This window comes from Myodes glareolus, chromosome 4 (genome assembly GCF_982192425.1).
Source record: "Myodes glareolus chromosome 4, mMyoGla1.1, whole genome shotgun sequence".
Taxonomy (NCBI): domain Eukaryota; kingdom Metazoa; phylum Chordata; class Mammalia; order Rodentia; family Cricetidae; genus Myodes; species Myodes glareolus.
Genome location: NC_142029.1, coordinates 49,408,238 through 49,430,755, shown reverse-complemented (window position 1 = coordinate 49,430,755; position 22,518 = coordinate 49,408,238). Strand labels below are relative to the sequence as shown.

Sequence of the window (22,518 nt, the reverse complement as noted above, 5' to 3'; positions counted from 1 at the left end):
ACTTTGTAAGATTTAGAATGACCATGCAAAGAAACCTCTGAGTATATCTGTGAGAGAATTTCTAGGTTGGGCTAAGTGAGGTGGAAAGACAATGAGCTCACCACCAATGTTTATCACTTTCTGCTTCCAGACTGTAGATGTTGCTGCATTATCTTACTGATGTGCCTTCTCTGCCAAGTTGGACCACACCCTCAAACTGTGAGCAAAATCAAACTCTTCCCCCAACCCTTTTTTGGAGACAGGGTTTCTATGTAAAACTGTCTTGATTATCCTAGAATTCACTCTGTAGACCAGGTTTGTCGTTGCCACCTCGACCAGCAAGGACGACACGACTCCGGAGCTCTTCTCGCAAGCAGTTTTATTCAGAAACTTTTTCACAGTTCTCTCCTTCCCTCTCTTCCCCCGGGCAAGCCTCTCCCAGCCCTGATATAGCCAAGGGCTGCCAATCCAGGTTCACCACGTGGGCACTGCCCATAGGCCCATGCTAATACAAGCAGCTTACGATCATCGTACAATCATAGCATGAGCAGGGTCGAAGCCAAAAAAGGAGTTGTTTGTCTCCGAGAGCATCCGCTTTTGGGATCGCAGAAGCTGGATGCCAGCGCCATTTTCTAGGTGCAGCTCCTGTATACTCCATATGGCTCTCCACAATTCCCCCTTTTTTGTTTTAAGAGCAGCAGGCAAGAGTAGAGGTCTGATCTCTGCCAGAGAAAATGGGACCTGTGCTAAAGTCTATCCGGGTGTCATCCACCCAGAGGACAATAGACCTGCCCGGTGCCTTTTGTGCAGAGGTGGGATCATAGCACCAACCTACATGCAATCAGACATGCTCCTCTCAAGATTACCACCCTTAATCTCAAGTGCAGTGCGCCAGCCTCGCATCCTGTGCTCATTGTTTTAGCGCGGCTAACCATACTTGCGGGGACTGTTCTGCTTCAATGGCCGTGAAGGCTTGTATGATCATGGCTGCGTTACGACATTGTGAGACTCTCATGCAACAAATGCACCACAGACTTACCAGGGAGGCAAGCACCATTAGGCCTGTCAGGGCTCCTATTCCCGCCCACTCCTTAACATAACTAAAAGTCCATTTCAGCATAATAAGAAAAGCATCAGCAGTAGGTAATTCCAGTCGTGTGGCATTCAGGGAAATGATCTGGTTGTTCATTGGCCTGGATCAGCAACAGGGACATCAGGACCATCATCATCAATAGGATCACAGTCGGAGGCTTCATCTTGCTTGTCATTCCTCTGAACTTGTACTTTTCTCACCAAGCACTCCAGAACCCAAATAGGGTCCAGATGATTCTGTGGAAAAACACAGACAGAACCTCGTGCCCATGCCAGCATGGGATCAGGGCCATGCCAGACCCCTGTCAGGTTCCATGTCATGCAACCCCTGTGTTGCATCCTTCCAACACAACAAGTCTTTGGAGGGATCAGACCAATTGGAATGCCTGTCCGCAGCTGATTAAGCAGAGCAATCCAAATGTAAAAAGTTCAAGGTAAATAAGGTTAAAGAAAGTCTATTCTTAGGGGACTGTGCATGTCCTATTCCCCCTTTTTGTTCTTGAAGCATCACTTTCAAGGACCTGTGGGCACCTTCAACAATGCCATGTCCTTGTGGATTATAAGGCAGGCCATGTACCAACTGTACACCCATATGCTGGCAGAATGATGTAAACTTTTGTCCCATATAGGCGGGTCCATTATCTATTTTAAGTTGAGAAGGATTGCCCCATGCCACCCAAGCCTCTAGGCAGTGGGCAATAACCTGGTTGGCCTTTTCTCCTATCATAGGTGTGGCATGGATAATGCCAGAACAGGTATCAACTGAAACATGTATGTATTTCAGGGTTCCAAATTCTGAAATATGAGTAACATCCATCTGCCAAACCTTTTGAGGTAAGAGACCTCGAGGATTCACTCCAAGCGTAGGAGGATGGTGATGTACCACACAGCTTGGACAATCAACAACTATCTTTCGTGCATCAGCATGAGAGAGAGCAAATTTATGTTGCAAGGTTTTTAGCATTGACATGATATTCCTTATGAAATTCATACGCCTTTTGCCAAGCAGATGCAAGAAACATCCATTCTTGTCTGGTACACTGATCAACTTTGTCATTGCCAGCAGCCAGAGGGCCTGGCAAACCTGTATGTGCACGAATGTGCTGTGCAAAAAAGGGTTGCTTGCACTGATAAATTAACAACTGCAGCTGAGCAAATAAAGAATGTACAGGGCTGGAGGTTTTGATAGGTCCAGCACACTCAAGATGTTTCAGAGCGTTTACCACATAACAGGAATCAGAAACCAAATTGAACGGAAAAGGGCAAGACTTAAAAACCTCTACTACAATCAATAACTCTACTTGTTGAGGAGCTCCAGGAGAAAATTGATGTTTAACAGGATCACTGGAGTCTATCATATATGCTCCACACCCAGCTTTTGACCCATCGGTAAATATGACACTAGCACAGGGAATGGAATGGGAGGCGGTGATCCTGGGAAAAATCACCGGATGTTCCTTAAAAAAAGTCCTTGTTTGCCGCAGCGATAGCAGGCCCCATCAGTGGAATTTCCACCTCTAGTCAGCCTCAGTACTGCTGCAGCAAGGCCTGCATTTGTCAATGACCCTCCCAGTTCCCTACATACTCTCATCCAGTGCTCTATTCCTCTATGTTTATGCGGGGTAATGGTGGCTCTGTATTCTTTTGTATACTGTTTATAAATCGATTGTTTTATCATGGGCAGAGCAGAGTTCAAATTCTCAAATATCCTACCTGCAGCCTCCATTATTCGTGCCACAAAATCAGAAAAAGGCTCAGTAGGGCCTTGAATAATTTTTGTTAAATTTCCTCTCACCTCTCCTTTGTTAGGTACTGCCTTCCAGGCTCGAATGGCGATAGATTAATCTGTTCATATACTTGATCTGGATATCCATTTTGATTATTAGCAAATCTGCCTTGTCCTAACAACATGTCTGCAACCCAGACTGCCTGGGGTCCTCCTGCGGCCTGATTTATAGCGGCCTGTGCATGCGCAAACTCAAATAGGAAAGCTTTCCATTCTAAATACTGTCCAGGGGACAAACAAGCTTTGGCAACATTTGCCCAATCGGTGGGTGTCATAGCAAATCTGGTTAAAGATTCTACCTGGGCCATGGTAAAGGAGGCTGTAATGCCATATGTCCGGACAGATTCAGCTAGATTCTTAACTGTTTTAAAATTCAATAATTCATGGTATCTATTTCCTTGTTGATCCTGGAAGATCGGAAAAGCTGCCATCATTCTTGCCCCTCCTTGAGTTATCATTTCAGTTCTGACCTCTCTCCATACTGCAGGATTAAAGGAACTTCCTCCAGTGGGTGTAAAAGGGCCTCCTGCTGCAGCCCCTCTAGTCTCCACATAGGGAGGAGGAGCCGTAGGAGTGGGATCCCTTTCAGTATTATGTTTATAGCCTTTCCTCATTCTCCTTTTATGGCACAGTTTTATACTTTCAAAGGCTTTTCGAGCTGCCTCTATGGCCTCTCGATCATCCTCACTCTCACTACTTCTCTCGGACTGACTGACACTAGGGCTATCAGATTCATCTAATTCGGAAAGGCTGGGATATAATTTTGCTCTCCCTTTTCCAGGATCCTTGCCTGAATGTGTTTTTTCAGATGTTGCCTTTTCAGATCTTTCCTCTTGTAGCACTTCCAATGCCACCCAGCCATTTTCCACCGCTGCACTGCATCTCTGATCACTCAGGCAGTTTTGTACCAGCTTCCAAACTGGTCTAACTCCACCTTTCAATGTTCCCTGCTCGAATGCAAAATCGAGATCTTTACCTAGCTTATCCCACGACAGTAAGTTGAGATGCCCTGAGGTTGCAAACCAAGGAGCAGCCACATCTACTTCCCCTAAAAATTGTTCAAGGGTGCTCCTTTTCAGTTTTAAATTCTTGGAGCATAGCAGCTCATTGAGAACTAAGAAAATTGGGTGCGAAGATGAAGCACCCATAATTAACCTTTCAGTTTTACTTTGAACCTGTCCGCTGTGGTGGCGGCTCTGCTGTCCCTTTGTACCCATCCTCTGTGATCGCGGCTCTACTGTCCCACTCTCCCTTTTGACAGGTGAGAGCAAATAACCCATTCTTGACACGGATCCCCACTTACTTGTGGACTTTTCCGGTGCACCCCTGACTGCTACAAGTTCTGGGCTCCGCGGAGAGAAAGTGGACAAAATTCCCGCATGTCACTTGTCCTGTAATGTATCCCGGGTTTTGGCACTGATTGTCATTGCACCTCGATCAGCAAGGATGACACGACTCCGGAGTTCTTCTCGCAAGCAGTTTTATTCAGGAACTTTTTCACAGTTCTCTCTCTTCCCTCTCTTCCCCCGGGCAAGCCTCTCCCAGCCCTGATATAGCCAAGGGCTGCCAATCCAGGTTCGCCACGTGGGCACTGCCCATAGGCCCATGCTAATACAAGCAGCTTACGATCATCGTACAATCATAGCATGAGCAGGGTCGAAGCCAAAAAAGGAGTTGTTTGTCTCCAAGAGCATCCGCTTTTGGGATCACGGAAGCCGGGTGCCAGCGCCATTTTCTAGGTGCAGCTCCTGTATACTCCATATGGCTCTCCACACAGGTTGGCCTTGAACTCAGAGATCCGCCTGCCTCTGCCTCCCAAGTGCTAGAATTAAAGGCATGAAGAGATGGCTCAACCTTTATAGGCTAGGCTCACAACCAAAAATATAAGAACTCTTCCCTCCTTAGCACTCCCTTTGTCGGGCATGTTGTCACAGCATCCAGAGAAATCATAAATAGAGAAAATTGCCCTTGAGAGTAGTGTTATCTCTGTGACAAACCTGACTATGCTGTTGCCGGGCCTTTGGAATTGGTTTGTCAGAAGAATGTGGAAACATTTGTAACTTAAAATTAGAAAATTCTGCAATACTACCAGCATAATTTTAATAAGTCATTCTGATGAGAGTTTGAAGAAACCAGAATTTAGAAAGAAAGGCTCAGCTCATAACAAATGAGAGGGGAATGGGGACACTGTTTGGAACTGCTATAGTCTGACAAAGAATCTAGTCTCTCTGTCTTGAAAACCTGACTGAAACTGAATTTGAAATGAAAAAAGAAACAGGCAATAGCAATGACACTCTACTGGGTTTTTCTAAATCATCCCAGGGAAGTCAAGGGCAATAGGAATATCCAGTGTTGTATTAGATTCACTTGACTCTCCTGACCCTAATTAAAAGAAAATTTCCCAAATGCTGAAGGTAACACGAGCTTCAGACAGAGACTTTATAAATTGGGGCTGGATATGGCCTGTATGCTTTCTTCCTGAGAACTAGCTCTCATAGTCCCAAAAGGCATTGTTAAAGTTGCCAAGGGAGAGAAGCAACTGATAGTCCTACCAGTTGTGATGCCTATGTGCCATAATAGTGACCAGAAGAGCAAGGCATTCCTAAAGGTGCAATAGTGGCACTCATATCTTGGCTGTGAACACTTGCTTAATTGAACTTAAGTAAAACTTAACAGGAAGGGAATTGTCGTCCCTGGTAATGGAAATCTAGCCAAGTAACTTAACAGGAAGGGAATCGTTGTCCCTGGTAATGGAAATCTAGCCAAGTACTTGATGCTAGTGAGATCTTGGATCTTAGAGTAGGTCCTACTACTACCAATTTCTTAAAGCATCATAATTCCTGACTGCAATTTTTAATACTTTTGTCCTCTGGTAACTCTCATCCTACATCAAAGAAGCTCTCTTTGCAGCAGAGAACATTAAAGAAAAACACAACAGGTCAAAATGCAGAGAACTACTGATCATGGAGTGCCATCCCCAATTATACATCTACAATAAAACGCTCATAGCCTAGGGTCAGAGACCATTATGGAAGAGAGTATGAAAGATTATAGGAGCTGGAGGATGAGAAAGTCTGCTCAGATGCTGTTTCCTACACATGATGAAAGTCTACACTTCCTAGATAGTGATCTGTCGTAGATTGCACCACATTGGGCTGTTATGGTAGGAAATAGCCTTGACAAAAACTCCTCTTTCCAAGGTAGGGGCATGGAGAATTAGAAATATAAGTAAAGAATATGAAGACACATGAAAATAATAAAACAGAAATAGAAAATACTGGGAGGGCATTCTAGTGAATACTGAAATCCCCGTGTTTATTTTTCCATGTTCTTTTATACCCAATTTAAGGGGGAAATAAGGTAACTACTTTATGATACAAAGGACAACTCAAACAGTTAATTGCTTTAACACTTTGAGACATCAAATCATTAGCATTCTGTTATTTACGCAGTGAAGCTTCCATAGACCACATATCCTGAAAGTGGCCACTCCCCACCCCAGGTGACCTCATAATCACAAAAGAAGGAGCAGAAGTACTGCTTGTATATACTGACCATCTATCTGTCAGGGTGGAATGGATTTACTTGTATGAACCACTTTAATGTCAAAGAAACAGCAATCACATCCTCAGTTGGGACGTGCAGCTATGCTTGTCCCATTTTGAGCAACCTCCAAACTCTCTGACCATCAAGCATGGTGAAAATAGGCTCACATTTTTGAGCCCCCACAAATACCATATCTCAACAATATGACTACCTAAACAAGGTTTCAATGGCACATCCACAGGATACAAATGAAAATAAAAGAAATCTCATAGGACCACAACTCAGAAAAAATGTTACAGGAAACTGATGATTGCTGAGAAACAGAGAATTTGCCTTCTCTTATTATGAGCCCCTTATTTGGTTATCCAATGCAAAGTGGTCATCCTTGAAAATATGTACATAAAAGCAATAGTAACTGGCCTTAGCATATTATATAAATGCAAATATGTAATATATTATTCATATATATAATGATGTTTTCCACATCTATTTCTACTAAAAATCAGACAAAAATGATAGTTAAATAATAACATGTATAAAAACATCAATTATTACTAATGATACTTATCGACAATAATTTACATGATATCTTAAAAAATATCACCCTTTCTAAGTCCAAGGAAATATAAAATGAAATGAAAATAAACAAAGGAGATAATAAGAATGGCATACTAAGACTTTTAAAAGACTTTAAAACACAAAGAAATCTTTACGTAAATGTTTATTAATGTTGTATCTGCATGTGGAAAGTATAAAATCCTTTTGCAAGCAAGATAAAAAGTATAAACATGTAAAGAAAATATCTAATGTAAACCCTCTAAGCTAGTGACAGTATTAAAAGTTTCCAAAATGTCTTTGCCTGTTGTAGGGAAAGGGCCTGTTTGTTTATTCCGGCCACCCAGTAGCCACACAGAAATTGTATTAATTAAATCACTGCTTGGCCCATTAGTTCTACCCTCTTACTGGCTAACTCTCACATCTTGATTAACCTATTTCAATAAATCTGTATATCACCACGTAGCAGTGGCTTACTGGGAAAGATTCTATCCAGCGTCCACCACAGGTGGAGGATTCATGGTGTCCCTTTGATTCTGCTTTCTTCCTCCCAGAATTCAGTTCTGTCTTCTCTGCCTACCTTAATTCTGCCCTATCAACTAAGGCAGTTTCTTTATTCATTAACCAATGAAAACAAGATATAGACAGAAGAACCTCCCACACCATTTGCCTTTCAGTTCATAACAAAGGTTGAAAACATAGACATCTCTCAACCTGTGCTTGCCAGACTACAGAAAACCCTCTGTTTGTCAGAGAAGTGTTTCTTTCTTATGCAGCATCTTCATCTTGTGAAAAGAGACCTTTGCAGCCAAACTCCCTAGAGTGAAGTCATTGGCTTGAAATATAGTAAACACAGGTGTTCCAGACTAAGGGCCTATAACAATAATACATATATAAAAATATATGAAAATTTTGCTTTAGATTCAAGAGAGTAAAACATATTAATTGCAATTTTATTATAAAAGGGCACAGAAAAGTTTCAGGAAAGAACAATAATTAGTGGACACCAACCAGAGTATCACTGCCAATGTTTACATATGCATATACAATGTTTACAATGTTTACATATTCTATTTACCTCTCAGCTTTCAAAAATTAATTACAGCTCTCTCAAGAGTCTGTATAACAATGTGCATAGGTGTCTACAAAAACAAGGAAACTATCTCGTGTAAATCTTAAATGTATTAAAATGTTTGGACACTTGAGTAACTTCTTAATAGTTCTCAGTTAAAAAGCAAATGTTTCATGAAAATTAATTAGCAATATCATAGATTAAGAAAATAGAGGACTCCTGGCCCACGGCAGAAGCCCGGCAAGGACGAATTCAGACTTTTCCCAACCCCCTTGACTCCCTGGTCACCCTGCAGTGGTGGCTCCACCATGCGGAGCTCTCCCGCCTCCCATCCCAGCTTTCATCCAGGTACACTCTCCTCTCTTCCTCCCTAAGATCTCCCCAGCTCAGCTGCCTTGCATGCTGGGCCTGGGGTGTGGGCACATCCCGGCAAGAGGCAGTTCCTATGCTTTGATAGTCTGTCTGAGGACAGGTAAGCCCTGTGTCAAATCAGCGACATTCCTGGCAAGCAGGGGCACTGACATTCTAGCAGACATCCATCGGAGGAGGGATGAGTTTGCTCCTGGCCCAAGGCAGAAGCCCAGCAAGGAGGAATTCAGACTTTCCCCAACCCCCTTGACTCCCTGGTCACCCTGCAGTGGTGGCTCCACCCTGCTGAGCTCTCCCACCTCCCATCCCAGCTTTCATTCAGGTACATCTTCCTCTATTCCTCCCTTCCCCCTGGGGCCATAGGATTTTCCCAGCTCAGCTGCCTTGCACACTGGGCCTGGGCTGTGAGCGTAACCTGGCAGGAGGGAGTGCCTGTGTTTCAATAGCCTGCCTGAGGAAAAGTAGGCCTTCTGTCAGAGAAGTCCCTGCCCAACAAGGGAACCTGACCCGGTATCAGAAGATCCAATAGAGAGCATTTGAAGGAAGAGATGGGCAGACGCCAAGGCAAGAACTCCTCCAACAATCTGAAAAACAACATGAAAATGCCAGATCACAACAACCCTACAGTAGAAGGACTTGAACACCTTAATCCAGAAGAAGTGGGAAAAATGCAATTATGAAAACAATAGAGTCCCCTAAACAGAATATGAATAACTCCCATAAAGAATTGGATGGGGAGTACAACAAAAAGTTTGAAGAAATGAGTAAAGAAAGGGATGAGAAGTATAACAAAAAGTTAGAAGAAACAAATAAATCCGTGAATGATACACTGGGAAACCAAGAAAAAACAATCAAACAGGTCATGGAAACAGTTCAAGAATTGAAAACTGAAATGGAGGCAATGAAGAAAACACAATCCGAGGGCCGGCTGGATATAGAAAATCTAGGTAAACGAACAGAAACTACAGAATCAAGCATAACAAATAGAATACAAGAGATGGAAGAACGAATTTCAGATTCTGAAGATACCATAGAGAAAATAAACGCTCTGATCAAAGAAAACGGCAAATCCAACAAATTCTTATCACAAAACATTCGAGAAATCAGGGACACAATAAAAAAAAACCAAATCTAAGAATAATAGGGAATGAAGAAAGAGAAGAACTGCAGATCAAAGGCCCAGGAAATATATTCAACAAAATTATAGAAGAAACCTTTTCCAACCTAAAGAACGATATTCCTATGAAGGTTCAAGAAGCATACAGAACACCGAATAGAATGGATCAAAAAAAATCCCCTCACCATATAATAATCAAAACACAAAACATACAGATTAAAGAAAGAATATTAAGAGCTGCAAAGGAAAAAGATCAAGTAACTTATAAAGGTAAACCTATCAGACTTACACCGACCTTCTCTATGGAAACCATGAAAGCCAGAAGGTCACAGATAGAGGTACTGCAGAAACTAAGTGACCATGGATGCAAGCCCAGACTAATATACCCAGTCAAGCTATCGTTCACTATCAATGGAGAAAACAAAATATTCCAGGATAAAAACATTTTAAACAATTTGTAGCCACAAATCCAACCTTACAAAAAGTAATAGAAGGAAAATCGTAACCCAAGGAATCCAACATTGCCAATATTGCCTACAATAACTCAGACATCTAGCAACCCTTCACAAGCACAACTCAAAGAAGGGAAACATACAAACTCTACTAAACAAAAATAAAAAATAAAAAAAAATAATAACCGGAGTCAACAACCACTGGTCATTAATATACTTAATATTAATGGACTCAACTCACCTATAAAAAGGCACAAAGAGATTGGATACAAAAACAGGATCCAACATTCTGCTGTTTACAAGAAACACACCTTAACCACAAAGACAGACATCTACTCAGAGTAAAGGGTTGGGAAAATGTCTTCCAAGCAAACGGACCTAAGAAACAAGCAGGTGTGGCCATTCTAATTTCCAACAAAATTGACTTCAAACTAAAATCAATCAGAAGAGATGGAGACGGACATTTTTTACTCATAACAGGAACAATTCATCAGGAGGAAGTCTCGATCCTGAATATCTATGCCCCTAATATAAAAGCACCCACTTATGTAAAAGAAAAACTTTTAGAACTCAAGGCAGTCATCAAACCACAGACACTAATAGTAGGAGACTTCAACACACCTCTCTCACCAATGGACAGAAACACAACAGAGAAATAAGAGAATTAATAGAGGTAATGAATCAAATGGACTTAACAGATATCTATAGAACATTCCACCCAAATAGGAAAGAATATACCTTCTTCTCTGCAGCTCATGGAACCTTCTCGAAAATTGACCACATACTCAGTAACAAAGCAAACTTCCACAGATACAAAAAAAAATACTCGTAACCACCTGAGTCTTGTCGGTTCTCCATTGAATAAAGTTAGAATTCAATAACAATTCTGACACCAGAAAGCCTACAAACTCATGGAAGCTGAACAGTCAACTACTAAATCACCCCTGGGTCAAGGAAGAAATAAAGAAAGAAATTAAAGTCTTCCTTGAATTTAATGAAAATAAAGACAAAACATACTCAAACCTATGGGACACTATGAAAGCAGTGCTAAGAGGAAAGTTCATAGCACTAAGTGCCCACTTAAAGAAGATGGAGAAAGCACACATTGGAGACTTAACTGCACACCTGAAAGCTCTAGAAAAAAAAGAAGCAGACTCACCCAGGAGGAGTAGAAGACTGGAAATAATCAAACTGAGGGCTGAAGTCAACAAAATAGAAACACAGAGAACAATCCAAAGAATCAACGAAACAAAAAGTTGGTTCTTGGAGAAAATCAACAAGATTGACAAACCTATAGCCAAACTAATCAAACAGGAGAGAGGGAACACTCAAATTAATAAGATCAGAAATGAAAAGGGGAACATAACCACAGACACAGAGGAAATTCAGAGAATCATTAGATCTTACTACGAAAGCTTATATGCCACAAAGTTGGAAAATGTACAAGAAATGGACTGATTTTTAGATAAGTACCATTTACCAAAGTTAAATCAAGACAAGGTGAACAGTCTAAATAGACCTGTCAGACGTGAAGAATTAGAAGCTGTTATCAAAAACCTCCAGACCAAAAAAAGCCCAGGACCAGATGGTTTCAATGCAGAATTCTACCAGAACTTCCAAGAAGTGCTAATACCTATACTTCTTAACGTATTTCACAATATAAAAACAGAAGAGTCACTGCCAAACTCCTTTTATGAAGCTATAGTTACTCTGATACCAAAACCACGCAAAGACACAACCAAGAAAGAGAATTACAGGCCAATCTCAGTCATGAATATTGATGCGAAAATTCTCAACAAAATCCTGTCAAACCCAATACAAGAACACATTAGAAAAATTATCCATTATGATCAAGTAGGCTTCATCCCAGATATGCAGGGCTGGTTCAACATACACAAATCGATCAATGTAAACCATCATATAAATAAACTGAAAGAAAAAAAACCATATGATCATTTCATTAGATGCTGAAAAAGCATTTGACAAAATTCAACATCCCTTTATGATAAAGGTGTTGAAGAGACTGGGGATACAAGGATCATACCTAAATATAATAAAAGCTATTTACAGCAAGCCGACAGCTAACATCAAACTGAATGGAGAGAAACTCAAAGCCATTCCATTGAAATCAGGAACACGACAAGGCTGTCCACTATCCCCATACCTCTTCAATATAGTACTTGAAGTTCTAGCAATAGCAATACGACAACATAAGGGGATCAAGGGAATTCGAATTGGAAAGGAAGAAGTTAAACTCTCGTTATTTGCAGATGATATGATAGTGTACATAAGCGACCCCAAAAACTCTACCAAAAAACTCCTACAGCTGATAAACACCTTTAGTAATGTGGCAGGGTACAAGATCAACTCCAAAAAATCAGTTGCCCTCCTATACATAAAGGATAAAGAATCAGTGAGGGAAATCAGAGAATCTTCACCTTTCACAATAGCCACAAATAGCATAAAAAATCTTGGGATATCTCTAACCAAGGAAGTGAAAGACCTATTTGACAAGAACTTTAAGTCTTTGAAGAAAGAAATTGAAGAGGATACCATAAAATGGAAAGACCTTCCCTGCTCTTGGATTGGGAGGATCAACATAGTAAAAATGGCAATTCTACCAAAAGCAATCTATAGATTCAATGCAATCCCCGTCAAAATCCCATCAAACTTCTTCACAGACCTTGAGAGAAAAATAATCAACTTTATATGGAAAAACAAAAAACTCAGGATATCCAAAACAATCTTATATAATAAAGGAACTTCTGGCAGTATAACCATCCCTGACTTCAAACTCTATTACACAGCTACAGTATTGAAAATAGCTTGGTATTGGCATAAGAACAGAGAAGTCGACCTATGGAATCGAATAAAAGACCCAGATATTAACCCGCAAACATATGAACACTTGATTTTTGACAAGGGAGCTAAAGGTATACAATGGAAGAAGGAAAGCATCTTTTACAAATGGTGCTGGCATAACTGGATGTCAACCTGTCAAGAATGAAAGTAGAGCCATATCTATCACCATGCACAAAAATCAAGTCCAAATGCATTAAAGACCTCAACATTAACCTGACCACTTTGAACCTGATAGAAGAGAAAGTGGGAAGTAGTCTACAAGACATAGGCACAGGAGACCACTTCCTGGGTAGAACCCCAGTAGTACAGACAATAAGAGAATCAGTGAATAAATGGGACCTCTTGAAACTGAGAAGCTTCTGTAAAGCAAAGGACACTGTCAGTAAGACAAAAAGGCTACCTTCTGACTTGGAGAAGATCTTCACCAACCCCTCATCAGACAAAGGTCTGATCTCCAAAATATACAAAGAACTCAAGAAACTAGACACTAAAACTCTAATTAACCCAATTAAAGAATGGGGTACTTATCTGAACAGAGAATTCTCAACAGAAGAACTTCGAATGGCAAAATGGCACTTTAGGTCATGCTCAACCTCCTTAGCGATCAGGGAAATGCAAATCAAAATCACTTTGAGATACCATCTTACACCTGTCAGAATAGCTAAACTCAAAAACACCAAGGATAGCCTATGCTGGAGAGGATGTGGAGTGAAGGGAACACTCATCCATTGTTGGTGGGAATGCAAACTTGTGCAGCCACTGTGGAAATCAGTGTGGCGGTTTCTCAGGAAAATGGGAGTCAAACTCCAACAGGACCCAGCAATTCCACTCTTGGGAATATACCCAAGAGATGCCCTATCATACCACAAAAGCATTTGTTCAACTATGTCCATAGCAGCACAATTTGCAATAGCCAGAACATGGAAACAACCTAGGTGCCCCTCAATAGAAGAATGGTTAAAGAAGGTGTGAAACGTATATACATTAGAGTTTTACTCAGCGGTAAAAAACAATGACATCTTGAATTTTGCATGCAAATGGATGGAAATAGAAAACACTTTACTGAGTGAGGTAACCCAGACCCAAAAAGAGGAATATGGTATGTACTCACTCATAAGTGGATTCTTGGCATAGTTAGAGATCTTTGAGCCTATAATTCGTGATCCTAGAGAAGCTAAATAAGAAGGTGAACCTGAAGAAAATCATGTAGTTTTCCTCCTGGATATTGGAAGTAGACAAGAGTGCCAGGAAACATTGGGTGCACGGGGCCGGGAGTGGATGGAAGGGGACTGGGTTAGAGAGAAGGGAGTGGGGGAGGATTGGGGAAAGCTTGGGGGATTGGGATAGGGGGAGGGAAGAAGGATGGATATGGGAGCAGGAAAGTATATATCTCAACTAAGGGAACCATTTTAGGGTTTACAAGAGAATTGATTCTAGAGGGGTTCCCAGGTCCAAGGAGAGATCCCCAGATTGTTCCCTGGACAGCAGAGGAGAGGGTGCCTGAACTGGCCTTGACCCATAACCATACTGATGAATATTTTGCATATCACCATAGAAACTTCATCTGGCGATGGATGGAGATAGAGATAGAGACCCACATTGGAACACTGGACTTATCTCCATGGGTCCAAATGAGAAGGAGAAGGAGGGAGAACATGATCAAGAAAGGCAGGACTATGAGGAGTGCGTTCACCCACTGATACAAGGGGACTGATCTAATGAGATTTCACCAAGGCCAGCTGGACAGGGACTGAACGAGCACGTGATCAAACCGGATTCTCTGAATGAGGCCGGATTCTCTGAATGTGGCTGGCACGGGGACTGTCTGAGAAGCCATTGATAATGGCACTGGGACTTATTTCCTCTGCATGTTCTGGTGTTTTGGGATCCTAGTCAGTTTGGATGCTCACCTTCCTAGACATGTGTGTGTGTGGGGGGGGGGGACTTGAACTTCCCACAGTGCAGGAAACACTGACTGCTCTTAGGGCTGGAGAGGGAGTGAGGGGAATGGGAGGGTATTGGGAGGAGGGACAGAAGTGGAAACTTTTATAAATTGATAAAAATAAATTCAAAAAAAGAAAGAAAATAGAGGACTAACAAAAAGAGGTTTTCAGAGACAATTCAGCTGCAAATTTCCATATTCTAGTTGTTATAATTACAATAGTTTTTTTTTAAAAATCTATTACTATGTAAAAGTTATATATGTTAGTAAAACTTTCATTGTTTAGCTGATCTAGCTTATATCCAAATACACATTTATGGAAAAATATTTGAAAATTAATAATATAAATGTAAAAATAAAATAACATAGTTTCTAATTACTTATTGGAAAATAGAAATATATACTAGGTAAATCTGCTTTGTCAGTCCTAGAAAGGTATCAAAGAGGGATATTTGAGACAGTAAAAGTAAAGAGGTCATTACAACAAGAAGAGAAAAAATAAGATATTTCAGTTACAAGGTATCAGCCAAGAAGTACTCTCCACAGTCCAGCAGTTTTCTAGCTCGTCTTTATCTGCCCACTGATTTCTGTACATCCTATCTTCCAGGGGTCTACAGTTAACTGCAATTATACAGAAGCATACTGAGGTCACAAAATACTTGACCTCACATATTCTTACTCCCACCCACAGAAGTACACTATAGCAGTACAGCTAAGGGAGTGAGGAATTCCGAATCAAAACATGGTTTTGGTTTTGGTTGTTCTTTTTTTTTTAAATTCTGTAAGTGACAGATAAAATTCATTATTTGCTTGTTTACTACTCCTTAGCCTTGAGTATTGTCACTCTCTCACACTGTCATTTTCTCTGCCTCACTATTTATAGCTCAGAAATAAGTCACATTACTGGAAAGACAGAAATTTTGTTCTTGAAAAAACTCACTTTCTAATCTTCTTTGCATGATAGTGTCGACTTTATAAAAGCCTTTTGTCTGTCTAGCAGCTCAATTTTATCTTTAGTCCATTAAGGTTCTGAAAGAGTTTGATGTTGTTATTGTTCACAGAATAATAGAAAAATAGCATAAATTTAAGGAAATTAAATAATGGCTCATTTTTGAAAGATCAGAAATATTCCTGATGTGGGGGAAATGTATACAATACATTGAAAAAATCTAAATACAAAGGGTATGTTTAATAGATAGTGGTCTTGGAAAAATTCACTGTTGAATTAAATTAATTGCATTATTAATATGATCTTAGAATTTCATGTCTCTAAAATACTAATATATTTTTCCATATTCTCAAACATCTTCTATTAATAAAAACTATATGACCCTTCTTTTCTAGTTTCTTTGCTACCATTTTTTGCCATTTTTTCACATAGACTAATACTGGGCGATCTCTCTAAAACTAGCATTTAAAAATATTTTAAAAATGTAAAAGTCTTCAAAGTATAATTTATATGATCAAAAACTCTGAAGTTGAGTCATAAATATTTTATTTTATATCTGTGCAACTTTAGGAAATACATTACCTCTTAGTGCTTTATTTTCCTCATCTAAAAACATGATTTTATTTATACCCTTTGATGACAATAAATACTTAAATACAAAGAACAATGTCTAGTATATGGGCTGTGTACAATGCATCTTAGTAAACTGGTAGTTTGAATGACAATGGCTCCCATAGACTCAGATGTTTAATTGTTTGGTTCTCAGTTGGTAGAGCAATTGGGAGGAACCAGCAGGTGTGGCCTTTTTGGAGGAGGAGTGTAACTCAGGGTTTCAATAACCCTGACCAGACCCAATCTCTGTCTCTCTTTCTCTCTGTCTGTCTATGTGTTTCTCTCTCTCTCTCTCTCTCTCTCTCTCTCTCTCTCTCTCTCTCTCTCTCTCTCTCTTTCTCTCTCTCTCTGTCTTGTGCTTGCAGACCAAATATAAGCTCTAAGCTACTGCTCCAGTATATGCCTACTTACCTTATGCAATTCTCCTCACCATGATGATCATGAACTAACCTTCTGAAACTATAAGCAAGCTCCCAGTGAAATTCTTTCTCTTATAAGTTGCCTGGGTTATGGTGTCTCTTCACAGAAATAGAAAAGTAACCAAGAAATAAACATATCAGCCAAGGAATGTGCACTGAATCATTAATTGGTCTTGTTCAGAGATTATTTTTCTACACTTATTTATTTTTCTAAGTGCCTATGCAAGAAAGGGCTTGGGGCAAAGTATTAATAATAGTGGAAGAAAATTATCATTTATGTCTAATAATCTAGGAAGTTGATGTAAATCATAGAGACACACATAGTGAAAATTCATTTTTTAATATTTAAAAACTATGACTTCACAGACATCTGCAGACTTTATTGTGCCCATTAAAAGCACAATTTAGAAAATTGTTTCAGATATTTTAAACTGATATTAATTTTCAGTAAAAGCATAGCTTTTATCTCTTCTTCAACAGATAATTCTTTTATCTGTTAAACTATCATGAAGCATCATGAAGTATCATGTGTCACTATTGATATATTGATGAAAATATTTTAGTCACCTTTTAATTTACATTCTAAATTTTCAATTAAAATCTAATTAGATTACTTTACTCTTATCCATTTTTCCCTCCAACATTTCACAATTTCTCACTCAACTCTCTCTCAAATCGATAGCCTCTTTTTCTTTGATTACTATTGTTATATTTGCCTAAATACATAAATATTTATATAAATATGCAACCTGCTAGTCCAATTGGTGTCAGTTGGGTGTATACAATTTCAATGCTGATCATTTCGTATTAGGTAACCAATTAGAGGACTATTCTTGAAGAGACTAATTTCTCCCACTGTCAGTATTTAGTTGCCTTTAGCTCTTTGTCTTGGAGCAGGACCCCAAGAGATTTTCACTTTCTGCACTAGCATCTCTACAGTGTTATCATTGTTCAGGTCTTGTTTAGGCATCTATGCTGTTGAGATATTTTGGATGTAGCTTGCCCAGGACACACAATCTCACAGAAGATTTCTTGGTCCTCTGGCTCTTGTAATCTTTCTTGTAGTAGGATAAAAGGCGGGCCACATCCCACTGCCCGGCTAGCTTAATCCCCAAAATAACCACACAGAAATTGTATTAATTAAATCACTGCCTAGTTCATTATTTCTAGCCTCTTACTGGCTAACTCTCACATATTAGTTTAACCCATCTCCATTAATGTGTATTGCCACTTGACTGTGGTTTACTGGCATGAGTCTAACCAGCATCCGTCTCAGGCAGGAGAACCATGGTGCCTGCCTGTCTCTGCTTTCTTCCTCCCAGAATTCTGTTCTGTCTTCCCCACCTACCTGAGTTCTGCCCTATCAACTAGGTGAAGGCAGTTTCTTTAATAACCAATGAAATCAACACAAATACAGAAGGGCCTCCTACACCATATCCCCTTTTCTGTTTAAACAAAAAGGAAGGCTCTAACATAGTAAAATTACATATAACAGGCATCAAGCAAGAATTACAGTTACAATATTTAGGTCTATTTTAGCTTTTATCATAACAAAGGAAAACTATAACTATCTATCTATTCTTCAACTCCATCAAAGACTCCAGAAGGATATAATATTACCTAAGTAAACAGGAAATATGTTGTAAGCAGCTTCCAAAACTCTAGAAATGACAGAGACATCTCGCTGCTTGGACAGTAACCCAAAGTTATTTTGTACTGTTGTCATATCTTTCAAAGACTACAGAATATGGCATTTAAGATGTTTTAATAACTTAAGGTTTTCCATGACAATGAGACACGTCTGCTCCTGGCAGCACCAATCTACTTCAAGAGGAAGATAGGCATCGAAGAAGCTTCTTATGGAGTTTGTTAGCCATTTGAACAAGAAACTGCTCTTGCCTGGACTGTTGCATAAACTGGACATGAAGAACCCACAGAGATATAACTGCTGAACTTGCCTAAAGGTGAGATGGTCCTTTGGGGTTCCTGCTTCATGAAAGAGTCTGTGAGACATTCTGCAAGATACAAAAGAAAGTGACTGAACTGTCTTTGAAATTTCCTGCTTCATAGAAAAGTCTGCTGGATACTGTGGGCCTGTAGGCTAAAGATGGATGCCCCAACGGTACATAAGAACTTTGAGTGACTATACAGGCAGCAAGATGTCTCTGTGATTTCTAGAGTTTTGGAGGTAATATTATATCATTCTGGAGTCTTTGATGGAGTTGAAGAATGGATGGTTATAGTTTTCCTTTGTTATGCTAAAAGATAAAATAGATATAAATATTGTAACTGTAATTCTTGCTTGATAACTATTTTGTTATATGTAATTTTACTATGTTAAAGTTAAAGCCTTCCTTTTTGTTTAAACAGAAAAGGGGGAAATGTTGTAGGAGGTTCTTCTGTATTTGTGTTGCTTTCATTGGTTGAATAAAGAAACTGCCTTGGCCTTTGGATAAGGAAGAATTTAGATAGGTGGAATAGACAGAACAGAATTCTGGGAGGAAGTAAGCTGGGTGGCAGATGCCATGAATCTCCTGCCTGAGACGGATTTAGGTTACTTTCCCAGTAAGTCATGACCTCGTGATGTTACACAGATTGGTAGAAATGGGTTAGATCAGGATGTGAGAGTTGGCCAAGAAGAGGCTAGATATAATGGGCCAGGCAGTAATTTAATCAATACAATTTCTGTGTGGTTATTTTGGGGGTTAAGCAAACTGGGTGGCGGGTCACAGCCTGCTTCTTCTGCTACACTTTCTGACCCTCTTCCATGATTTTTTTTTTAACCTTAGCTGCAGAAGTTCTGTTATAGACATTTATCTGTTGAGCCTCGGCTCCCTCCAAATGATTAGTTTCTCTCTACATAAAGGATAGTTGTAGGTTTCTATAAGGATATCCATTTGGTGTAAGAAAAAGCTTCTGCTATGCAGTATGAGAACTAAACTTCTCTGTAGGCATAAGGATACGTTTTAGAATCAAGTTAGGAATTGTGCTTGTCTAGTAAATGGTAGAGGAGGGTTCTTCTCTAAATCTATCCCCTTGTTAGACCTAGGTAATTGGCTAGATTTCTAGTAACAAACTTGATTTCCCTCTTGTTGAGTCAGCCTTAAGACCAATTAGACAGATGTTGGTTATCACCTAGATATGAATGCCACTATTGCACCTTTAGAGGGATCCTGCAATCCTGGCTATTATTGTGGTTCATAAATAACACAAGTGGATATGACTATTGATTGTGTACCTCTCCTGGAACTTGCACAGTACAATTCTGGTACTACAAAATAAAACTAGACTGAAGGAAAGAAGTTTTCATATTAGACCCAGGTCCAATCTTCCAAGTCCTGTCTGAAAAGCATTTCATCTTCAGCAATGGGGAATTATTCTCAGCCCAGGAGAGTCAATAAAGGACAACAGCTATAACCGACATTGTTTTGATCAGCAGCTGGAATGGAAGTTTCTCATGCCAGGTACCTAGTCTATGTCTCTCATGTGGAGCATCATCAGTCCAAGTGCCTTTTCTCTCTGCCTCTCTGTCTGCGTGTGTGAGGGTCTCTCTCTCTCTCTCTCTCTCTCTCTCTCTCTCTCTCTCTCTCCTTTCTATGATGGCATATATGTATATTGATAACATGATTCCTTGTGGCATCAAACATGCTTAATGCTTGATGTTATTTGTCCCTCCCAACATCTTCGGTGTTGACTTCTTACCTATTTCTCCAATTAAAGTACCTCTTCTTGTTTTTTCCACTTTCCCTTTTCTATCAACTGTGTCTTACAATCCTTCTCTAGTGCTTTTGCCCCACCATGGTTCTTTTTTACTTGTCTGTTATTCCAGGTTATAAAATCTCTCCAATAAGAGAGAATATGAGACATTTGTATTTCTGGGTCTGAGTTACCTCACTCAATATAATATTTTCTAGTTGTATCCATTTACCTGCAAACTTTATGATTTCATTTTTCTTTACAGCATAATAGTATTACATTGTACCAATATATACCATTTTCATAATCCATTAATCAGCTGAAAGCCTTTTAGGTTGTTTCCATTTGCTACCTATTATGAACTGAGCATTAATGAACATTGCTGAGCAATTATGTACAGGGTAGGATGTCAAATCCTTTGGGCATGTCCAAAGATTAGTAAGCATAGCTCATATGGTGATTTGTTTTTAGCTTTTCAATAACAATTTCCAGAGTGTTTGACCAACTTGCATTCCACCAACAATGAACAAGGATTCACATCCAACCACATCCACTCATGCTATTTTGAAATTTTCTGTTTCTGTCTTTCCTAACTTAGAGTTACTTTATTACTACTCCATAGCCACCTTCTTCACCTAACTCCTGCCCCACCCAAATTCCTTTTGTTGAGGTCGTTCTCTGAGAGACAGTTATCCACCCTCAGAGAATTACTGGTATGTCTAAAGGCAGAGAGTGTCTCAGTTTGGAGGATTTCTGAGTAAAGAATAGACATTAAAGGACATATGAATTAGAGAATGTCTACCATGTAGCTTCTAAATTTTGATACATTTCCTAATTCTTATGAAGTTGTACTTTTATAGATGGAATTTAATCTTTAGAAATAGCATAATGGTTATTGTATTAGAATTTTAAAGTTATTAAAATTAATGCAATCTTGTATGTATACAATAACAATATTTTGGGGGTTATGTCATTTACACAATGTATACATTTTTCGATAAGTAAAATGAAATATTCAACATTACTATATAACGCTCTGAAATTTCACAGGCAATCAACCTACTTAAAATGAACTTATGTCTCATATCTTTGATTTTAAAGTTTTTAAGTGCTTTTAATATTTTTTTAGTTAGACATAGTTTGACTGGAGACTCAATATTGAAAAACTTTAGTACTATTGAAAAACTTTAGTACTATTTAGTAATAGTTTGACACATTAAAAAAGTCTATTTTTCTAAAAATATAGTCCCAATTCTTTAGAGAATTTATAAATAGAAGTTTTTGCATTTGTTTCTGGAATAAAAATATAAAACAATTTATGTCAAATATTTTGAATATATTTATATTTTCAAAATATTTCTAACATTATACACTTAAACTTCAAAAGATCAGATAGCATATTCAACAAATGGTGCTGGGAAAACTGGAAGTCCACATGCAGAAGAATGGAAATAGGCCCAGATCTATCACTCTGCAAAGAAAGTTCCCTTATCTAGAAAAAATATGGGAATGACTTGGGTTCAATAAACTGTACTCATAACCATGTTCTATTCTTATTGATATTTCAAAAAGTGAAAAAGAAATTGTGTAAAGCACAATTTTGAAAATTTGTAATAATGAGATTTTTTAAAAAGACTGTTTCAATCAAGGTTCAAAGGATGACACATAACTGTTTATCTTCTATCAATTATGAAAATTAATAGCGCTATGTGTTTTAGTTTTAAAGTGGCCTTATCTATGCCTTGAAAATATTTCTTCTTAAGGAGACAATAAGGAGCAACAATTTGGAAGATGGGTAAAATAGTGATTGCAGATGGTGGGATACACAAAGAGAAAGTTAGTTATCCACTAAAGAGGAACTGAAGGGAAAAAAATGACTAGTCGGTTTGGAGAAAGAGCAAATTCTACAATTCCAGAATTAACAGTGTAAATGGCAAACATATGTGGGACATTTGTCGTTGTTAGAAGAATAATGGCCCCATAGGCCATATGTTTGAATACTTGGTCCCTAGTTGGTAAACTATTCGGGAAGGATTAGGAGGTATGGCCTTGTTGGAGGAGGTGAATCAC

At 39.1% G+C, this 22,518-nt stretch overlaps 1 long non-coding RNA gene across 1 annotated transcript; it reads right to left on the bottom strand.

Annotated features, from left to right (window-relative positions):
- Nucleotides 1-341: 341 nt before the first annotated feature.
- LOC146894628 (uncharacterized) lies at nt 342-4,364 on the bottom strand. Its single transcript, XR_015001545.1, has 2 exons — nt 4,161-4,364; nt 342-1,308 (listed from the first exon to the last, which is right to left on the bottom strand). It is a non-coding gene; the product is annotated as an uncharacterized LOC146894628 (long non-coding RNA).
- Between the last annotated feature and the right edge of the window lie 18,154 nt (nt 4,365-22,518).